The 19,711-nt window shown below is 40.7% G+C and overlaps 1 pseudogene; it reads right to left on the reverse strand.

Annotated features, from left to right (window-relative positions):
• Positions 1-16,367: 16,367 nt before the first annotated feature.
• Positions 16,368-17,534, reverse strand: LOC121768458 (annotated as a pseudogene).
• Between the last annotated feature and the right edge of the window lie 2,177 nt (positions 17,535-19,711).

Here is a 19,711-nt window from a genome sequence, read left to right on the forward strand (position 1 = left end):
ATGTGCTAACTTGGAGCAAAATAGTTGGATATTGTTGATGTATGAACTGCGGCATAAGTGGGTTCCAACATACTTTAGTCATGTATTCTGAAGGTAAACACGTTGTGTGTTTGTGTATTACGGAGTAAGCAAGTGTGCACAGAGAAAACTAATGCAAGTGCTTGGTCAAGACACCACGCTCCTTAAATCCACTGGATCACCAGGTCCAGGAACTCAAGAGAACACGGAGTATTTTTGTCGTTGGACACACTCGACTCCCCTTCAAAAAAATATTAAATCCCTCAACCCGAATACTATAAATAAGTATAGGGAAGCGGGGTCGATCCCACGAAGATGGATTCGTGAAGTAGTGCTTAGAGACTCTGGAAACAAGCGGCTGCTGCCACGCAAAAAGGTTGAGAATTTTAACTACTTCTAGACCTAGACACGAAATGTAAATGCTAGACCTAGGGCACAGAACATGTAATAGAATCAGACTTCAATACTGAGAGACACATTTTGCTTCCTGGATGGAGTAGACGACTAACTAATAAAGACTAGACAGGGAGAATAAAACAGCGGGGACCATGACTCCAATTATAGCAAGTACGGCTAAAGTTGCAAATAACAAACTCATGCTCCAACTAACAACGACATGCATTTCCTTACCGATTCAAGCACGCAAATGGAGAAAACAGAGCATATATCTAGATTCGAACAGAATATAAAGATTTGGATGCCAGAAACTTGCTATGAACCGGAAATACATCAGATCTACGTAAACTAGGTGAAATGAAATGAAAACACGTAAACTAGGCATGAAATTAAATCAATCTTGCACAGATTCACGTCGGATGCTTAATCCACTCCGGATCTAAGCGATCCAAACCCAACAACAGACACAACCGACTCCATAACTCCTGTTTTCACAGATCTGCTCCGATCAACTCCGAATTCAAACAACTCCACAACTCCAGCGAACTCAACCCTCCGATTTATCCACAACAGACTCCGATCACCCAGATCCAACTGCAAACCTGCATAAATTCAGACAACAACTACGAAACGCATCCAACTCGAACAATCCAACTCCAAAATTCCGAAAATCAACGTAACAGAAAATCAAACTTGCATTAAAATTAGAGAATATTCGGCAAAACAAACAAATAGAGCTCCGAGCTTCGAACAGCGAAGCTCGGCGAAATCAGGAAAGTATGAAAGTAGAAATTAAATTGTTTCTTCGCCCCACAGAAGGACGGTGTTACAACCCACAATAGCTTCAAAGAAAACTAAACTTGAACCCCGGTGCGAACCCTGAATCTCCCCATGAAAAGAATCCAAGTGTGTGAAAAGTGAACTAAGCTACAGGTTGTTAGCGAGGCCTCCAACCCAGAAGGTCCCTCCAACGTGCATGTTTCTCCCTTTTATAGATGCGGACATAGCCTTCTAGAGTCTTCGTAGAAATCTCTATTCTACCCTTCAACTCCGAGGTTTCCTCCGTCAAGCAATTTTCCGCATAATGTCCACTCATGCGCCTATTTCCTAGGTCCACGTAACTGTCCTCCTCCTTTCCTGGACCTGGCGAAAAATCTTCACACACCTGGCTTAAAACGTGCGTTAGACCCAGAAATTTTACGAATTAAAGCCCTAGACCTATGCATGAAATTAGCCTTATCAAACTGCTCACACTTAAACCATGCTTGTCCTCAAGTATGAAAGACAAGAAAAAGAAATAAGGCGAATTTCAATGCACGGTTCTCAAGAACGACTCTACAAACAAGACACTAACACAGAAACAGACTCCTAAACCTAGACACATACAGACTCAGAAAAGAAAATAACACAAAAAGAACACAAAACACAACAAATAAGCATGCACTAGTTTCAACTTTTAGGCGACTGTCCCCACAAGCTTAAGTTCTCTTTGATCGTCTACAGTCTTCAAATCCTCCCTCTTCCTTTGTCGACCTAAACGGCCCGTCAGTTTGTCAAGATAGCCTATTGATTTCCCAGCCATTAGGTTCGCTCGATCACTCATTCCTCACCAGGGATGTTAGGATCAAAACGCTCCAAAGTTAAAGTTACACCACTGATGCGTTGGGTTATGAGAGTTTTTCCTTTCTATCATCTTCTCCCCCCTTTTTTTCCTGGGTCAGGTAATTTTTTTCTTCCTGCCCTTAGGTAATTAATCTTCTTTTTCCTCTTTTTATTTCCCCCCTGGACTTCGTCCAGCTTATACCTCCGTTTTTTTTTCTTTTTCCTTTCAATATATATATATATATATATATATATATTTTATTATTTACTCCTCCCCTGGACTTCGTCCAGCTTATACCTCCTTTTCCTGGACTTCGTCCAGCTTATACCTCCATAACCCATTTTTTCTCCTTTATACTCTACTCCCTAAGCATCCAATGGTTGCCCATTTTTTTACATGTTAGCTCAAAGTGTTTAGGCTTATAACTCACTTTAAAGTAGGGCTGCACAGCTAGGTTATCTAAGGCATTTTCTATCGTCCTTAGTTCATTCAGACCGCTTTTAGTTTGTTAAGGAAAAGGGCATCAAAGTTGACGTGTATCCTTTCTTCAATTGCTCTTACTAAGGGAATTTTTGCCTTATTGTATCCACTAGCTCATGCAACACGCAACACACAAACAAAACTGAAAACTCTAAGACTCTTATTCACAGAAAAAGAAAAAAAAAAGCAAATACTTGCACCTATTCCCTCCCCCTCCCACTTCACTCAAGCTTGTCCCCAAACTATCCTAGTGAAGGGGGGAAATAGGGAAGTATAAAAGACACAAAACAGACCACAAACAAACAAACAGCATGCTAGAAACAAAACAAACTTCTCACACTTAGACCGTACACCGGGCTAAGTGGGAGAAGGCTCAACAAACAAAACCAAACATGTAAAAATAAACGCAACCCCTTCTCACACTTAGACCAAAGATTAGGCTAAGTGTGGGAAGTTGCAACACATATGTACAAAACAAAGCATGCTGGCACGGATAAACATAACGGAAAGCAATAAAAAAAGGATGAAAAGTAAAAGTTACTTGGGTTAGGGGGGTTCAATTCGGGGTCTGGCCCCCTCGGGAGCCAGACTTGGGCGGCACGGCCTGTTGGGTCACTTTAGCTTTCTTTCTCGCCGGCGATTCTTGATTAATCTCCAATTTCCCAAAAATATCCATGAAATCCACCGGCTCTCCCTTCTTCTTCTTGGCTTCCCCCCGGCTTGGGAAGGGCTTCAGTCGCTTCCCTGCTCCGATAGAGCTTTCAACTGAGAATTCTCCGATTTGTTCCCTTACTGCCTTACTTCTCAATGCTGGCTCTGGATCGAGGAAGAATGGTTCAGTTGACCTAGGCAGAGGTTTCTCCAAATCTCTTGTCTTAAGTTCATCCTTGACCAAGGAATTTTTTCCCTCCAAGTTCCTAGACCTAGGAATTGTATCCTCTTCCTTTTTGCCTTCCTTGGGGTCTGTCGCTTCCTTCATTCTTACCAATGGCCCATTATATCCCCTCCCGGATCTCAAAGTAATCTGACTTATATTCGCTCTATCCGGTGGCCTTACCGAGGCGGGAATCTTTCCTTCATTCCCCCTCATATCACTCAAAGAAGTGGCTATCTGGGATAATTGCTTGGCCAGCATATCCATTGCTGCCTTCTGCTCCTGTTGAGCGTCTCAAAGCTTGTGCACGACGTCATTGTTCGATTGCAGGTTGTTTTGCATATGTTGTTGAGAACTGACGAGATCGTGCACCATATCATCGATACTCTTTGGTGGCTTTGGTGGCTGGCTGGGCCCTGGCCCTATACTCAGAGTTGGTCCACTCATTTGACCCTGACGAGCGTTTCCTTGACCTCCTGAAGAGTTGTTGTATTGATTTCCTTGACCCTGGTAATTGTTTTGAAAATTCCTTTGGTGCGGTGGTACATAAGAGTTCCCTTGATTGTTCTGATTCTTGTTTCCCCAGTTCGAGTGGTCTCCTTAGTTCCGATTGATCCAGCTGCCCTGCCCCTCGTGATTCCTTCCTGACCAGTAACCTTGTCTCTCGGGCTGAGGTGCAAACTGCTGACTTTGTTGTAGTGCTGGCTGATTCTGCTCATTGTCAGTCCATCTGAAATTTGGATGGTTTCTCCAGGGCGCATCTCTCTGTCTCCCTGGATTCCAGCTCCCATCGGGATTCCAACTTCCCATTGCATTGACCTGTGCCTGATAATCTCCTTCTTGGGTCCCGTAATATTGCTGAATTTGATTATCTCATTGACCAGGAGATTTATCCTTCCCTTGTGAAGCTTGTGGAATTGTCTTTTCAATCGCGTTCAAAAGAGCCTTCTCGAGCCTGTTAATCCTCGCTTCTACTTTATCATCTTCTTGTTCTCTTATGGCATGCACCGATCCTCTTCTCACTGCATTCCTGGGGTTATCGTACGCCTTCTTAGCGTCGATCAACTTCCCCTGGATTTCTCTTGCTTCATTTCCCCTTTTTCTTGTGAAATTCCCCCAACTCGAGGAATTCATTAAGTTCTTTGACTCAGGAGTTGCCCCTTCGTAAAACAGAGAGTAGGTTTCTGCCTCTATCATTTGGTGGTTCGGGCACGCATCCAACAACCCCTTGAATCTCGACCAATACTGACTCAGAGATTCATCGTAATCCTGCTTACACTCTAGTATTTCTTTTTTCAGTGCATTCGTCTTGTTAGATGGGAAGAAATAATCTAAGAATTCCAACTTGAAGTCCCTCCATGTGCGGATAGAATCCGGGGGCAACCTCAATAACCACGTATTAGCTTCCCCTTTCAAGGTAAACGGAATTGCCCGTAGGCGATAATCCTCCTCTGTTGTTTCATTCGGCCTCTTCTGAATTCCACACAACTTACTGAATTCATTTAAGAACTCATACGGACACTCATTTCTGCGCCCAGAGAACGTTGGCAAGATGCCGAGTACGTTTGTCTTGATCTCACTAGTCCTCTGGCGCTAGTTCATTACTATGGCTTAGGCTGGTTCTCCATCTAAATGGGCAGTGAGCGAGCCGATCTCTGGATCTAGATCTACTACGTGCGCCATGACTACTTCCTCTGTTTCCCCTGTTTTTGACTCTATTTCTGATTCAGGTGGTGACTCTGGATCTTCGCGTCCTGACGACGTCCAAGATTCGTCGCTAGTAAATTCACTCATAAACGGATCTCCCGTGGTAAACCCTGATCTGGTGGTCACAGTAGAGACTGTATCCTTAACTCGCCAATTTAACTGGCCGTGCTTCCACCCAGATGAGTTGCTCCAGTAGGTAGATCTTGAGCCTCTACTCATAAACTACAAATAAAAGAGAAAGAAAATAAATATAAACTATTTACACCACAAACTCTGAACACTTAACACAAAGCACGCTATCCATCCCCGGTAACGGCGCCATTTGAAGGTAAACACGTTGTGTGTTTGTGTATTACGGAGCAAGCAAGTATGCACAGAGAAAACTAATGCAAGTGCTTGGTCAAGACACCACGCTCCTTAAATCCACTGGATCACCAGGTCCAGGAACTCAAGAGAACACGGAGTATTTTGGTCGTTGGACACACTCGACTCCCCTTCAAAAAAATATTAAATCCCTCAACCCGAATACTATAAATTAGTATAGGGAAGCGGGGTCGATCCCACGAAGATGGATTCGTGAAGTAGTGCTTAGAGACTCTGGAAACAAGCGGCTGCTGCCACGCAAAAGGGTTGAGAATTTTAACTACTTCTAGACCTAGACACGAAATGTAAATGCTAGACCTAGGACACAGAACATGTAATAGAATCAGACTTCAATACTGAGAGACACATTTTGCTTCCTGGATGGAGTAGACGACTAACTAATTAAGACTAGACAGGGAGAATAAAACAGCGGGGACCATGACTCCAATTATAGCAAGTACGGCTAAAGTTGCAAATAACAAACTCATGCTCCAACTAACAACGACATGCAATTTTCTTACCGATTCATGTACGCAAATGGAGAAAACAGAGCATATATCTAGATTCGAACAGAATATAAAGATTTGGATGCCGGAAACTTGCTATGAACCGGAAATACATCATATCTACGTAAATTAGGTAAAATAAAATGAAAACACGAAAACTAGGCATGAAATTAAATCAATCTTGCTCAGATTCACGTCGGATGCTTAATCCACTCCGGATCTAAGCGATCCGAACCCAACAACAGACACAACCGACTCCATAACTCCAGTTTTCACAGATCTGCTCCGATCAACTCTGAATTCAAACAACCACAAATAACTCCACAACTCCAGCGAACTCAACCCTCCGATTTATCCACAACAGACTCCGATCACCCAGATCCAACTGCAAACCTGCATAAATTCAGACAACAACTGCAAAACGCATCCAACTCTAACAATCCAACTCCAAAATTCTGAAAATCTACGTAACAGAAAATCAAACTTGCATTAAAATTAGAGAATATTTGGCAAAACAAACAAATAGAGCTCCGAGCTTCGAACAGCGAAGCTCGGCGAAATCAGGAAAGTATGAAAGCAGAAATTAAATTGTTTCTTCGCCCCACAGAAGGACGGTGTTACAACCCACAATAGCTTCAAAGAAAACTAAACATGAACCCCGGTGCGAACCCTGAATCTCCCCACGAAAAGAATCCAAGTGTGTGAAAAGTGAACTAAGCTACAGGTTGTTAGCGAGGCCTCCAACCCAGAAGGTCCCTCCAACGTGCATGCTTCTCCCTTTTATAGATGCGGACATAGCCTTCTAGAGTCTTCGTAGAAATCTCTATTCTACCCTTCAACTCCGAGGTTTCCTCCGTCAAATAATTTTCCGCATAATGTCCACTCATGCGCATATTTCCTAGGTCCACGCAACTGTCCTCCTCCTTTCCTGGACCTGGCGAAAAATCTTCACACACCTGGCTTAAAACGTGCGTTAGACCCAGAAATTTCATGAATTAAAGCCCTAGACCTATGCATGAAATTAGCCTTATCATATTCTTTGCTGGGATGTCAAGTAGTCAGAGATCCGAGAGTTCACATTCGTTTTTCAAAAAGTATATCTCCAATAAGAACAATTTGATGGATTTTATCATACGTTTCAATAGAGCATTGAGACACCAAAGACACAATGAGTTAGTTGCAGGCCATATTGACATGAATGAGCATCCCAAAATCAAAACAAGTTGGCCGATGGAAACTCAAATGGTTAAAGTTTATACGAAAAAGAAGTGGACGGAGTTTCAAGAAGAAATCAGTCAAAGCCATGGTTACATTGTGCAATATGCCTCTACACGAGAGATATTATGATTTACAATGTCATGAGTTTCCAAAGTTCTTCGTCCTCGAAACCAAGGCTACTCACGCATGATATACTAAGAGATCATATATCTTGCAATTATGGAAAATTTGAGTTCGATGGTATTCCGTGCAGACACATGCTAGCTTTCTTCCGCATTAGCCAAATATTTGAATTACCCGACAAGTATATACTCAAGCGACGGACACAAGAAGCAAAGATGCATGTTGTGTATTCAATAGATGATGAGAACGCCAATGATGATCCAACAAAATTTCTGATGTCGCGGTGCTCCAAGTTATCTTATAAAGCTTAAATATTGATTGATGATGCGCCTTTGACGGATGAAAGGACAGAGTTTTTGGATGAACAACTTGATTATATACATGGTAAAATCAAAGAGATTAGCATTAGTCCAATGACTAAGTACAATACTCAGAACAGAAAAATCTTGGAAAAAACAATAAATATTGGCGATCCTTCTCAAATTAGAACAAAGGGATGCGGTAAGAGAATGTTATCTTCAAAAGAGAAGACAACTGTTAAGCCTAGGGCTTGTCACGGATGTGGCCTTCATGGGGCATCACACGACAAACGTAATTGCCCGAATTTGCATGACTGGTATGTGTATGCTTGTAGAATTTTATCAGTTATATTGTATAGTTATTTAAATTTCACTTTATTATTTTCACTCTCATATTTAAAATTCAAATCAAATGCAGATTAAAAATGACTAATTTGCAAAAAGGATTGATATCCACATATATTGGAAATGAACAACAAGTAGGAGAAAACTGGGTCTTTTATGCAAGTTGAATGAGAAGACTTGGCTCTACGGTAGAATGGTCTCTCTCATTCCAAAAGAAGGATGATGTAATTGTGACCTTGAAGTTGATTGTTTTTCTGGTTTTGTTAATCTGATTACTTGAGTCATGACTCAATATAATGTTTGGTGTTTCTTTGAGATAATATTAACAACATTTGACATATATTATTGTGGGTATGTTATTTGCTAGACATTTTTTTGGATAAACTGAAGATTGTGATAAAGAAATTATATATGTTGGTTATTGTCTTTTGCTTCATACGACATTTTGATTTTAATTATGCTAAAATCTTCCAGTAATTGGTGGCATTAACATCAAGAACAATGGATTCTAATATGTATCTGTTTGCTGCTAAATTTTCTATTCTTTAAAGTCCTTGAATCCTAATGTACTTTTGGGCATCCTCATTTTAAATTTTTGCATTCTTTTCGTCTATTTTGAATATAGTTTAGTTTCTTAACTAGGCAGTAAACATAGCATCACAAAGAAAAATATGTTTCAAAGCAAGAATAAGTGAATGTTAAATGAACAAGTGCAGCTTTAGTTAAGCATTTTATCAAACAGGTGAGTTGCAAGAATTTTGTAACACCCCGACTTTTTCTACCATTTTTATTGTGTTCTTGAAATGACCGTCGTTTGTGCATCTGAAAATATTTTGTCGGTGTTCTTTTGTCGAGAAAAAGATTTTACTCTTTGGACCACATAATTATTCTTTCGTAGCTCAATTTGAAAATGAGCCCAAAACATATATTTATTCTTTCTTTTAAAACCCACTTTTGGAGAAGCCCAATTAATCCATGAGAATTAATCGGCCAGCACCCAGACTTTTTGTTCCACAAAATATGGGAATAAACTGCAATATTTTATTCACCACCCTGCAAAATCTCAACAACAAGAGATTATATACTCTTTTCCACTATCTCCACCACCACAAATATCACAACGGCCAATCACATGATCTCTCTCCACGTTCGTTCAGTTTCAAAAAGAGGGAAAAATATCTAGAGTGAAGGGGGTGAGACAGCGGCGGCTATCGACGGATTGTTGCGATCTAGTGATGACGGCGTAGACTTGAGCAGGCCAGGGCAGCGGCGTGATTGGACAGACGGAGGAGCGGCGAAGTGATGAAGTAGAGACGACGCCGGCGGTGTCTCACAGGAGACGACAGCGGCTGGATGGTGCGGTGCAGCGCCAGGAGAGAAGAGAGGGACAGACGGAGGGGGAAGAGAGAGAGAGAGAGAGAGGCGGCGGCGGATGGCGGCGATGGAGGACTGGACAGCGATGACTCCTACTCCAATCAGCAGCCTCACAACCAAAGGACAGCAGCAACAACGGGCAGCAAGGGCTGATTGTAACGGCGATGGACTCACGGATGGAACGCGGTGACAAAGAGCGACCCCAGCAGCGGCTGCTCGGCGATGACGGTAAACCGAGACAGCAACAGCGCCGCGAAGCAAAGGCAGCGGCGAGTTCGAAAGAGAAGTGACGAGGTTGAGAGGGAGGCCGAGAACTGAGGGATAGAGAGGGAGAGTTTGCTGTCGAAATTGAGAGATAATTAGATGGAGAGAAAGAGTTGCAGCAATGTAAATCACGTGAGAAAGAGGACATGATTTGGGGATTTTGAGTTTCTGGGAAGAAGAGAGAGAATGGTGGAAGAGAAGTCATTTTAGGTGTGGTTTGGGCCAACTTTTTAAATATTAGAAGTTGGGCCAACTTTTTAAATATTAGAAGTCCGGCCAAGGAAATAGAGGAGATAAGTGTGTTAAACTTGGGCCAGTTTACAAATTAAAAAGAGATGGGCTAAGGGGAACACTCATGATGACGAAGGCTTTTCACGCACGCTTTTTGAGGATGGAAAGAAACACAAGTTAAAGCTTTAAACGAACGAGGTGGGCTTTCTAACTAAGTATTTTGTGGGCTTTCTAACTAAGTATTTTGTGGGCTTTCGAACTAAAGTTTTATTGTGCGCTTTTCGAACTAAACTTTTACTGTGAGCTTTCGAACTAAAGTGTTTTCAAGAGCTTTCGTTTTAATATATCGGTTCGAGTATCATGTTATGTGTGATTGATTTATTATATTTATTCCAATGATGAGGCGAGATATGTGATCAAAGTGAAAGTGTTGTTGCGCATGTTATGTTGTGCTATGTGTTGATTTATTGAGTGATATTATAAATTGCTTAGCTTTGTTGATGTGATGTGAATTGATGCTCGACCTTGACAGAAAAGTGATTTGTGTTTCAGATACGTTTTTGAGGAAAATAAAGTTTGCAAAGGGAATGTCATGCCATGCTTTTGTTTTGAGAAATGTCTATCTGTTTGTTTAGCAAGGGAATTGTCCCTACTAGACCTATTGAAATCGAATTCGGGTCTGACTAGGGAGTGAGTCCCTACTCAGGCTAGTGTACACTAATGGGGATCGTGAGCCGTCTTTTGGGTCGGCCGGTCCAGTGATTGAGTTTGCGGCCACATTCTCATTTCACTTTATGTTGTTGATGTTGATGATTGCTTAGTGGGGAGTGAGTCCCTACTATGAGTTTAATCGAATTCGGGTCCTAGCAAGGGTGCGTCCCTACTCGGACTAGTATACGATGAGGACCTTGAGCCATCGAGCGGGTTGGCCGGTTTTCGTGCTCGTGGAAAATGGCCCCCTTACACGGCACCCTAAAGAACAGATATGGAAGTTTCTTAAATAAATCAAGGAGAAATGATTGTGTTTTGAAATGATGAGGAAAAAGGATTTGAGGATGAGTTAAAAGTTTGTGTTTGAGATATTTTTAGTGTCTCGGGCATTTACAAGTTAAAACCCCGAGGTCACTCAGTGGTGGCATGACATAACTGTTTTGTCACGACCGCCCATACAAGGGGTACCACAAACACGGCGATCGTAACCGACATGCATGGATTACAATTTAAAAAGAACAACTTAATTGATTTGAAGAAAGGAAAACAACTTAGTTTAAAGATTTTAAGGTTATATTTTTTTTTGAAAAGACATAAGATAAAATACCTTTAAAAAGACAAAGGGGAAAAATTAGACTTAAGAGATATAATAACTAAAAACTAAAGTAGAACAAGCACTTAACTTAAATTCGGAGAATACCATTTTCAAAAGACAACGTAGATGCACGTTTAAATCCTAACACCACCATACATGTCCCAACACCAAAACGAAAAGCTTACGGTCTTAAGACATAAATTAAAACATAACAGCGGATAAATAAGGTTCAAGGAGAGTCAAGGATCACGCCTATGTATGACGACACAACGTATCCTAAGGTCTCTAGCCAGCTCAACATCCACCGCAACATCCCGCTCAACCTGCAAAATTTTTTAAAAGAAATTGCAGGGCTGAGTACTTGTTGTACTCAAAGGGCTCATGCCGAAAACATTTATCAAGTTATGTCATCCATACCAGTGATCTCGAGTTTTATACGTAGTAAAGAAAATATCACGAGAACACAAAAAAAGTTTCATAGACTGGCCAGTCAAATAATCTCCCCACTTTTCACATCAATCCAACAGTCACAACCACAGTGCGACGATAGTGTGGCCATACTATTCGCCCACGAGACTGGCCGACTTGTAAGGACGGCTCACGATCCCACCAGTGTACACAGCCCGATAGGGTTTACGGCCCTACTCGGACCCGAATTCGTTTCACAATACAGCCATGTAGCCTAACGGAGTAAACTCATACGAACTAGGCATCAGACACACAATCTCATAACAAAAACATCATGGCATGACATAACAGTTAAACCACCCTTATATCTCCACATAATATTTTTCGGAAAAGTAAAGAGGTTTGAAAAGAAAGCCCACCTCGTTCTCTTAGCAAAATCACAACCCAACCTAGCAACTCTCGATCCTCGAGTTCACGAAAACACAACACCCTTGTCAACGACAACACAAGTCAGTCTCACACAACAACATATCACTATGCATGTCCTATCGTTTCTCTCTCATCGTTCTCCTCAATCCCGAAACCCAACATGCATCACAAGGGTATAAAACACACGTAACACCTTTCAACTTATCGCAAGTGATTTCAATAATTAAACACGTTCCTTGCACATACATGCATCAAATAACACTTTTAAACTTGAAACTAAGTGTCATTTAATCAAGGCAGAAAACTGGCAGAATTGCGCGATCGTTTTGTAAAAATCACTTTAAATTCACCCGAACTCAAAACATGCTAAATTTTGGTCACGATACAGAGGACACATTCAAGCTCATCCATGAAAATTTTCATATCGAAATCACGTCATTTAGTCAGTCATATCACATATTGAACTCTCTGGTCGGAACATACAATTTCTGACAGTATTGCGCAGTTCATTTGAAAAATTCACCATAAATTCATACGATGCCCAAAAAGGCTGAAAATATAACAAAACACAGAAGACACTTCAAATTTTCATATAGTTCAAGAATTACATCAATCGGAGTTCATTTGGTCAGTCAAACAGAAAACGAAACATTCATGGCGAGAACTCACGTTTCTGGCAGATTTGCGCAGTCGACTTCAAATATTTATTAAAAATTCATTTTTCGATAAAACAGGCTGAAATTCACACGAGACACAGAAAACATCTTGAAGTTTACTCAGTAAAAATTTCGTAGCAAAATTCATTCGTTTGATGGGTCGAATACAGATCATAAGTCACTGGTCGAGCATCACAGAATTCTGGTTCAATTCGAAAATAGGGTTTTTTAAATTTCCACAACGAAAACACCGATTCTTCATGCTCGAAAACACATCATCATGCTTACACGTTACTCATACACATATTTGCATACAAACTCATATCATCACCACATATTTCGATCCGACACACATGATTTCAACCAACAAATGCAAAAATCAAACAAGTTCTTACGACACACGATTTTTCCCCCGTTAAAACTTGCGATCTATCAACCTACACTCTCTACATGCATGTAGGACTCAAAACATGGTTCAAAAACGGAAGAGGAGGAGAAGTGTGCGATTATACCTTCCTTTTGACAAAATGAAAACGGTAGAAACGTGGAATGGAGCGATTCGTCGGAGGTTCTCGAAGCTAACTTCAACGGATGCGAGATCAAAGCTTGAATGGAAGGTTTTTGGAGATGGGAGAGTGGGAGAGGAGACGTGTGGGAGAGAATGAGGGAGGGAGCGTGTGATGTTATGGGGGCTAGGGTTAGGGGTTAGTTTATTTTATGTACTAGGATTTATTTACACCCAATTAATAAATAAATTGTGGAAGGAATAAATTAAATACAAATCCCACAATCATGAGGCAAAGTAGGCGTGTGATTTTTGAGGGAAAAGAGGCCAAAATTTGCTGATTTAATTACAAGGAAATATAGTAAATTTTTACTTGGAGAGAATATTCATAAATTAGGAATTAAAGGTGAATATTCCATAAACAAGGGAACAAAATAAATTAAATCTCCAAGTAGGAATTAATATGGTGGGGGCCGAAAATTTCAAGAGGAAATTTGTACAAGGAAATTATTTAAATCCCCAATTAAATAGAATAGGATTTAAATTAGGTAATTTCTTTATGGAAAAAGGCTCCCATAAAAAGGCAATAATTAATTAAATTCCCACAAAGAAATAATGCATAGGGGCATGTGATATGGAGGAACAATAGAAGAAAAAAATATTCACATCCCCAATTAATTAGACATAGGAATTTATTTGAATAAAAAGGGATCCCACAAATTAGGAAACAATTAAAATATTCTCCAATTTTATTGGAGGGGGCCGAAAATGCTAGGCTAAATAGCCAAGGAAAAATATTCCAACTCTCTATTTATTTTGGGTGAAGAAATACATTATCACATGATTTAATTGGATTAAATTCAAAGGAAGGGAGTCAATAAAGCACCAATTAAATCAAAAGAAAATTAATTCTTTCTCCTATAGGAAATTTTTGAAAACTCCCAAGGAAAATAAAATGGAGTTCGAATTTCATGTAGTACAACTTAGGGGTCATTTGGTTTGGATTTAATTTGGATAAGTATCCCAAAATAATTAATTAAATCCACAAGAAGAAGTATTATTTCAATAATTAGGAAGGGCCGAATATTTCAATGAATCGACTCGAGAAAGGATAAATGCATGATCCTATTAATTAATTCCCCACATTGGAATAACATAAATCTCAAGCTCGTCATTCCACAATAACCACGTCAATTTATTTCATACAAAGCACTTAATCACATAGAATCAAACGTTTCAGAATTCCCCAAAATTCCAATTACATAAAAAGAAGTCACAAAAGTTTGGGATGTTACATGTTTTTATTAAAATGTTTTGGCATTTGTTCACTGAGTACAACAAGTACTCAGCCCTGCATATGTTTTCCCTATGTGCAGGTTGAGCGGTGACGAGCGCGGTGGGTGTTGAGCATGAAAGTGAAGAAGATAGTAAATAAAACTCTGTGAATATATTATGTCTTCATACATAATAGTATTCTACTCTCGAATGCTTCCGCTGAATATTGTTTCTTTCGCCAAGTATTGTTGAGATAATTTTTGTTTCGAGTTGTTGATTGTTGATATACTCTGATTTTATTCGAGTTATTCCCATTTATTTCGAGATATGGTCGAGTTTTGTTGTTTTTCCCTTTCTTCCCCGCTTCTTTAACCCTCCCCTAGTCGCGATCAACCGTGTTTTCTATCCTTAGAAAATGCGGGCGTGACAAATTTTCAATGTAATTTCTCACAAGCTCAAATCACACCATTCTAAATTTTGAAAGGATGAATGAATATACAATTGATTCAATTGTTCAACAATAAATGTCCAAACTCATTATCAAATATTCAACAACCGTTTGTCTATCATTTTTACATAGGAAATGACTCAGCAATTCAATTCATCACCCTCCATTGCATCTCCATATCCCAACCCAACTACATCACACAATATGAGTTTATTCAACAAATCCCCAAAACTACAATATGAGTTTTGTGTGAGATTACAATTAGACGTATGGAGAATTTGTGCCTCCCAATTGCAGTAGCAAAATCGAATTCAAACTATTTTTCTTCTTCTTCTTTGCTATCACCATCTTCGTCTTCGTCTGCGATAAAAAATTGAGAATTAATACGAGTCGAAACATACAGATTAGAGAGAATTTTTTATTTTTCCGGAGAGACGAGAGAGCAGAGATAATTTTGATGAATCTCAAAGGAAGTCAACGATAGCGTTAAAAAGGATGGGAGAGAATTTTGTATTAAAAAAAAAAAAAAGTATGCTGACTTGGAAAGGTGCTCATTGTCCCTCACAGATCATATCAATTCTGTACATCACTAATCAAAATTTGTTTTAATAAATCATTGTACAAGTTTTTTTTTTCAAAAAGTTAATCTTTAATACTTCGTTAAGTCCAAAAAGTTATTCTCATTTTACCATTTTGAAATCCACAAAAGTTATAGTTTGAAAATGAGAACTTTATCTCCTTACTTCATCCAATTTTCATATTAGGATTGAGTGAAATCAAATACCTACTACTACATTAAAGTAGGAGGACTTCAAAAATTGAAGAAATTGTATAATAGTAATAATAAATTAAAAATGATAAACAGAATTTTTGTCTACTACTTTTATTCACACGAATATTCATCAATGGGAGTAGTAAAGTTTGGAATCGCGTGTTTTTGAACAAAATCATAATACAATCAACCAACGGGTCATAGCACAATTAGCGACGCGGAGCTGTGGTGACCATGAGAAAACAGGTTCAGACTCCGCCACCCACTGAAAGACTTTCGGCCTTAATTCGCCAACTCGGTCGAGCAAGATTAGTCGGATTCCGCCAAAAGCGATGGTCAAACTAAAAAAAATCATAATACAATCAATTAATCATTTCCTTACATTACATAATTTTAATTGATCATTTCCTTACATTACATAATTTTCATAGAAAATAACATCACACCGAATTCATCATATTTCTATGGCTTATTAATAGTATCAACAAAAATACAAAAGGCACATAAAGTTCCATGGCCCATTTTTTTCTCCAAAACATGCATTGTATATAGAAACAGGGTAGCATCGACATATGCATGACAAAGTGTATTAAAACATCATAGCAATACTTGAAAGATCCTTCCCCTCCAAAAACAATACTATACCCAAATAATCCCCAACAATTTACCACACTATCACAGAATCCCATTCCACAAATAGATCATCCATATTTATAAATAAAACCAATTAGTACATAATCCCAAAAAATCCCTAGCTAAAGTCTCTATCACAAATGATAGTAACGCGCCATTTTGGTGGCCTGGCCCGAACTGGTGGACTTGTCCATGACCATTTTCAGGGCCCGCCTCAGCCCTCCCAATCCGGCGTCGTTTTGGGGGCCCAGCCTTACCCACAGCAGGGTCTTGGTCCTGCCCCCAACCGTGGCCATCTCCGCCCTCACCACCTTCGCCTCGGCCACTTTCAGGGCCTCTATCATGTCAAGATTATCTCGGGCCTGTCGTCGCATGACAATGCCGCCTTTATCTGGCCCGTGATTTCGCATTGCGATACCTTTAGCTCGTCGCCTTCGCTCGGGTAGTCATTGCCTTCGCCCTCGTTGTGCTCCGCCACAGTCTTCTTCAGCTCCTTCACGCGGCGGACCGCTTCTCCTAGAAGGGAGGCCTTATCCGTCTACAAATAACAACGAATTACTAATTTAAATCTGAATTCCATCTATTCCAGTGTATATTTCTTAATTTATCAATGAACTCATAACAAATTTATAAAAAAATACTCAATTTGTCCACACCATTTAAAGTGTCATTATGTCATTTAGAATTGTCCACGATTTATAGAACAATTTAATTTATTCAACTTTTAGTATGTGACCTCCACATTCCACTAACTTTTTACACTCACAATTCCACTAATATTTTACTATCTTTATCTCTTAAAAATATAAACTTTTTCATTTTGATCTGTTACTTTAATATGGAAACTTTCTAAAATATCTATTTTAGGAAGTGGACTCATAATCCACTAACACTACTTCAATTACTTTTTCTCTTCCCTTCTCTTACTTTATCAATTCATTTATTTTACTTTACCAATTGTACATTAAAATTCGTTCCGTTCCACTTACTTTCTCCATTTACTTTTCATCACACGGTCAGATAATTTTTTTTAAAATCCAAGTCGAGTCAAAATGACTCTTTAAATGGTAGACAGAGGGAGTATTATGTACGTAAAGAACCTTGATGGTGTTTGGGAGGATGGATTTGAGGGTGGCGATGTGGGAGTTGATTCGCTTGCGGCAGCGGCGTTCGGCTTCCTTGTGGCTGATGCCGGCGGCGACTGCTTTGGCTTCTGCCATGGATCTTGGATTCAACATGCCCACAACATCGTATGCATCCGAACAACTCCCAACCTCATACAAACTCGTAATAGAAAACATATTGATGGATCCGCGAATTTCTGATGTTAGTAAATGCTGGTAGAGAATGAAGACTACGACACAAAGAATTTACGTGGTTCGATTTACTGAAGTAAATCTACGTCCACGGGAAGAAGGGAGGGCAAGATTGTATTGCTTGATCTGGGATTACAGCTTACAACACAGACTTGCTATATGATTTTATCTCTAGAGAGCTTAACCTTTTTCTATCTGATCTAAGTTCTATTTATATATTGAACTAAGATCGTGGCTTGCATCACCACCCTAAGTCGTGGATGTCGTGTAGGTCATGGCCTAAGATCGTGGATGTAGCGTAGGTCATGGCCTACGATCGTGGCCTGAGTTGACACCAAGTGGTAGTGGGTGTGTTGGAAGTTGTGGAAATCCTGTATGGGTCCACTAACTCCTTGTTCGGTCGAATACTGAGACCGAACTGCTTTGGTTGCCGATCTGAGAGCAGAGCTTGATGCCGACCTGAGAGCAGAGCTTGATTGGTTGGCTTTTACCGAGCTGTAGGCTGAGGCCGAACTCTTTGTTCGGTCGAATACTGAGACCGAACTGCTTTGGTTGCCGATCTGAGAGTAGAGCTTGATTGGTTGGCTTTTACCGAGCTGTAGGCTGAGGCCGAACTCTTTGGTAATGCCGAACTCATACTCTTCCTTGGGCTTTGGGCTGATGGGCCGTCATTGCTGTTGGGCTTGTTTAGTACGCACCCCATCACTACCCCCCCGAAGGGCGAAGTGAATCACTTCGGCGAAGTGAGTCACTTCGGCATTCTGGATAAAGGCAAGGGGGAGGCTGATGTCAGGGGACGTGCCTTGCATTAAATGCGACAGTAAAATCCGGCCGTTGAATCCTGAAAAGGTGGGATTCGAAACGGTGCGACGATTTTGAAATCTTCGCCGAATCTGATAAATACCTCCTTTCTTCATCATTGAAGCACTTTTGCGACTGCTTCTTCTGCACTCTCTCTTTTTCGAGAAATTCTCTTCCGCTTTCAAGAATTTCTTCAGACTTTCTTCACCTTCAAAAAGTAAGAAAAATGTCTTCTTCTTCTTCTTCGGAGTCGGGTAGCGTTAGGAGAGGCGGTAAGGGGTCTTCTGGCCGGAAAGAGTCCGGGGAGAAGACCGTAGAGTATTTCCATAGTATTTTGAGTAAGGATACTGTGATATCCCTACCCGAAAAATACTTTTTTCCTGGGGGGAAGGCGGTGGTACCTGACGGTGATCATAGGGCTGACTCCCCGCCGGAGGGTTACGCCACCGTGTACGAGGCCTGCTTAGAATGCGGGCTTCGTTTCCCCCTCCCTTCTGCCTTTATAGATTTACTAGATTTTTTTCAGCTTCCTTTAGGCCAGGTGACTCCGAATTCTTGGAGGCACTTGTCGGCCTTCGCTGCCGAACTCCGTAGGTTAGGAAGGGATTTGTCTTTGAAGGCGATCCTTAAATTCTTTCAATTTAAGAGGAAGGGGTCTTGGTTTTACTTGATCCCTGTACAGCCCTTTAGGGCCTTTTGTAAAACGAAGTGGCCGAAGTGGCAAAACCGCTTCTTCTACTATGATAGGACCGCGGCTCCTAGTTTTCCCTGGAGAGGGCCGAAGTCCGTTATCCGTCATCCTCGGCCTGAACCGTTGGACGAGCTCGATGGCGAGCTCAACAAGATTCCCATAGTTAGGAAACAATACACGGAGTCTGAGCTCGTCAAGGGCGACGTCGTGTTCGACATCTCGTCTTCGGACGAAGAGGCCGAGGGTGAGGATTTCTCTTTATCTTTTTGCTCTACTGCTTTAACGAAGAAAACTAACCTTGCTTTCTTGCTTTTTGGCAGTGTACATGCTGAACAAGGCTATCCGAAAGTCCTCCGAGCTTGTGGAGCCGGAGAGGCAGAGAGCCCCTCGCTCGGCGTCTGAAGCCGAGAAGAATCCAAAGAGGCAAAAAACCTCTTCTTCGGATCCGAAAGTGCCGGAGTCGTGTTCGGCTAAAGGGAAGGGGAAATTTCATGAGTCCCCAAGAGTGCCGGGGAAAGACCTGGTCATCTCCGAGGTGGTTGCAGACATCCCGGAACACGTCCCTGAGCCTTTTCAATGGCCGACGAATTTTGTGGAGGTAAGCTTTCTGACTTGGCTTCTTTTCCACATTTTGTGATGGCCATTCTGTTGAGTTTTTTCCTTGTTCATC

This window comes from Salvia splendens, chromosome 15 (assembly GCF_004379255.2).
Source record: "Salvia splendens isolate huo1 chromosome 15, SspV2, whole genome shotgun sequence".
NCBI lineage: Eukaryota > Viridiplantae > Streptophyta > Magnoliopsida > Lamiales > Lamiaceae > Salvia > Salvia splendens.